The following is a 3,783-nucleotide window of genomic DNA, read 5'->3' as shown; positions in this document are numbered from 1 at the left end:
TCCAATGATGATGTCTTAAAGGATATAGCATACAAACGAGCATCGGTTGGAATTCATTCATAATCATCTCCAGCCTTCAAATAATGTCCATCATAATCAAAGTGTACGTTCGTCGAAAAAAGACACATTGTCTGCAATATAAAAAAATTAAACCATTAAAGTTATACTTCGTTATACCATGTTACAGAGTTTTTTCAGTAATCAGACCGTATAATCTAACCAAGTTTCCCCAAGTTTCAGAGTTCTAGATGTTTCTCTGAAAACCAAATAGTAATCAGCTTTCTTTGATTCAATCGTCCTTTCATTCCTGACATTCAATCATACAGTTGTTGATTATCCAATTGAGTAATAGACAGACCATCCACACTTTCCGATCCTTATACACAAATGAATAAGAAATTTTCCATTACTACGAATCGAGTCTTCAATTCCAAATTGTAATCAGCTTTGATTCCCGACATGCAATTATACAGTTGTTGATTATCGAATTTCCTAATAAACAGACCATCCAAACTTTCTAATCCTCGACTAGTTCATACACAAATATGAAATCTTATATCCAAATCGGAATCCCTGTGAATTGAGTTAATCGTCTATGAGTGGTGGATGACGGTTCTAAAATGATGGGATTTGAGACATACCCTGCAAAACGGAATCAATAGCTCAATGATTCAGCATCCAAGCGACGAAACCGAGTTAGCAATTCGATGATAGTGAGGAACTCAGAAGAACACCACGACGAGGACGAGAGAGGATCGAGGGCGGGTTCGAGGGCAGTGGAGCCTCGAGAGAGGAGAGAGAGAAGAAGAATTTATTAATTAATTGAATTTATTTTTAAATCGGTCAGGGGCACTTTCGACATTAACCACATTCCTAAAGAGTATCAGAATAGACAAGAGTACACGAGAATTCGTAAGAGTATGCCAGAATACTTTTTGCCTCATTAAGAGCATCTGAGATTATTACCCGTTGCCGTGGCTTTGATCTGTGGGTTATCCCAGTCTGTCTTAATTTATTAAACTCTGAGCCCTTTACTTTTTATCTGGGTTAAAATAGGGCCGACTAAAATAATGCTCTGACTAATTCTAAAGCTTTTTACTTTTTTTTATATGCAAAAAACAAATCACATAAACGACGTCGTTTTTCATTTTTTCTTCATGTCTCTTGTTTAGACCTTGGCTCCAAATTGAGAGAAACTTGATCCTGAGCTTGATCCTATGACTATGAAGTACATTTGATTTGGTGTTCGCTAAATATTGGGATGAATACAGTCTTGTTTTAGTTATGAATACAGTCTTCTTTTAGTTATACTTTCCTATTTGTATTTGCATGATTTAGAATAGACTCATATATCATCAGTGTTTGCTCTTGAACTGGACTTTCTGTGTTGATATCGATAGATTTTTATTATTGAGTGTTTCAAGATGGCTTTTTCTGTCTGTATTTGCATGGTTTGGAGGATAATATCCTTCTTTGTCTTCAATGTTTGATGTTTAACGGGACGTTGAGTATTGGATTCAATTTAGTCTAAGACTGGTCTCTTATTATGTTATTGCAGACGCATGTTGTTCACTTGGTGTGTTCTGTAGCATGACTGTATTAGATGTCTGTTTGTTTATCTTTTGTTGCAGGCTGCAGCATAGTCATGAAATAGGTGTTTGCAAATTGAAATAGGAAGGTGTATAAGAGATACACCTCCCCATTGATGATAAATGGAACTTACATAGTCACATCTTGGCATTTTGCGATATCAAACCCCCACATACCGGTGAAGCAATAGCCACAAAGATTTTTGATATCATAAAGGATTGGGACTTAGAGCGAAGAGTGTTTACAGTCACCTTAGATAATGCCTCTGCTACTCACAACATGCAAAAGATCCTTAAGCATCGCCTGCGTAGTGGGAATGGGTTGTTGTTTGATGGAAAGTATCTCCATGTGAGGTGTTGCGTCCACATCTTGAATTTGGTTGCCAAGAAAGGATTAGAGTTAGGTTCTAGTCTTTTGGTGAACATTAGGGAGAGCGTTAAGTTTGTGAAAGCTTCTGATTCAAGGAAGGACTCTTTTGATGCATGTGTTGAGAGTGTTGGTATTGTACGCAGAGTGCTGGTTTTTTCTTAGATGTGGACACACGATGGAACTCCACTTATGAGATGTGATTAATTGCTATGGATATGCAAAGTAAGTTTGCTAAATATTGGGATGAATACAGTCTTGTTTTAGCTATGGCAGAGTACTAGATACAAAAAATTAATACCAATATAAATACAAAGCTATAAGTATGAAATCACACCATTTCCAAATAAAAAATTCAAATGTACATATCACAAATATAAAAGCACCAATAAAATAAAATATATTCATAATCATGTATTGAAAAGTACCAAAACGCAAGTTAAGCTCCCAAAATACCTTATGAATTACATTTAAACAATTCCCTTTAATCTTTCTCCCAGTCCCAGGCAAAAATTAGTATCTCATATTTACAGATACGCAACTCAGAAAATGACAAAACGGTCTATATATCTATAACCCATCCTCTGCAAAAACAAGACAACAATATTCCACTACGACCATGAATTATATAAAATTATCTCAAATAAGATTCATGCAAAGCTTAGCGAAGAGTAAATAGGTTATAAAACAACACTCCCTATACAAACTTTACAATAAAGAGTACAAGTGTCTTTGGTTAGCTAAACCATATACTATTTAACAATTTAAAACTAAAGTTACATTATTACTAAAGCTGAACGCAACATAACAACTAATACTATGGAAGTCTCTTACAAATAAACACAATATGAAAATAATACATAGTCTAGATAAAAACAAAACTGTAAAACGTAAAAAAAAAATTCAATTCAACACAAACAAAATAACTCCAAATTTTTTAGCACCCATGAATAAATGATCCTTAAAACCAACGTTAGAAGAAGAAAATAAAATCTTCTATTTAACCTCACCTTAAATAATACATTTTGCTCCCACAAATACTCCAAAAATGAGTAACCAACCACTTATATCTCTTCGGCTCTCATATCAAACAAGATCTTCAGGTAAAAATCCAAAGCAAACACTCCAAGTCTACATCCACATACCCAACACATAACAATCCATCATTGATTTTCAACTATCATCTATCATCGACAACCAACGTAATTTTAATGACTCACTACAAAAAAAGGATATATTGTGACTACATCTTGAGACAAACTGTCTCGGTCACAATTTAGTGATGTTTTTAATACGTAGTTGTGACTGTGTTTTTTCGTCTTAATTTTGTAGTTGTTTCGTCACTATATTATGACGATGTAAGCCGTTGCTATATTTAGTCACAACTACAGACGTAATTGTTACTATAGTAATAAACGTAACGGTTGTGACGGTATTGTGACTACACGTATCATCACAAATTGGATACGAAACAGTGACGGAAAGATACGTCTCTATTTGGTACGTAAGTGTGACTCACCTTTGGTCATTAACTAACACCGACGAAAGATATATCTATTGTTGCAAACTTTTACATAAATGATGTAATAATTTTGTAGTTAATTAAAACCAAATATCTCATGTTTACTTTTTCATGATTTTTGACAAACCTTTGAGTCTATAAAAATAGTTGCATAACAATATTTAAAAATTGGGAGAAATTATTTTACAAACATATGTCAATGTTACATTTTTTTTATTCAGTGCATAACTATTTATAAGGACTATAGTCCTTAATTAATATGGAATATACTTTATTATTTCTTTTTTATATTATTAATTAGAATT

This window comes from Brassica oleracea, chromosome C3 (assembly GCF_000695525.1).
Source record: "Brassica oleracea var. oleracea cultivar TO1000 chromosome C3, BOL, whole genome shotgun sequence".
Lineage (NCBI taxonomy): Eukaryota > Viridiplantae > Streptophyta > Magnoliopsida > Brassicales > Brassicaceae > Brassica > Brassica oleracea.
Note: the sequence above shows the minus strand (reverse complement) of the source record.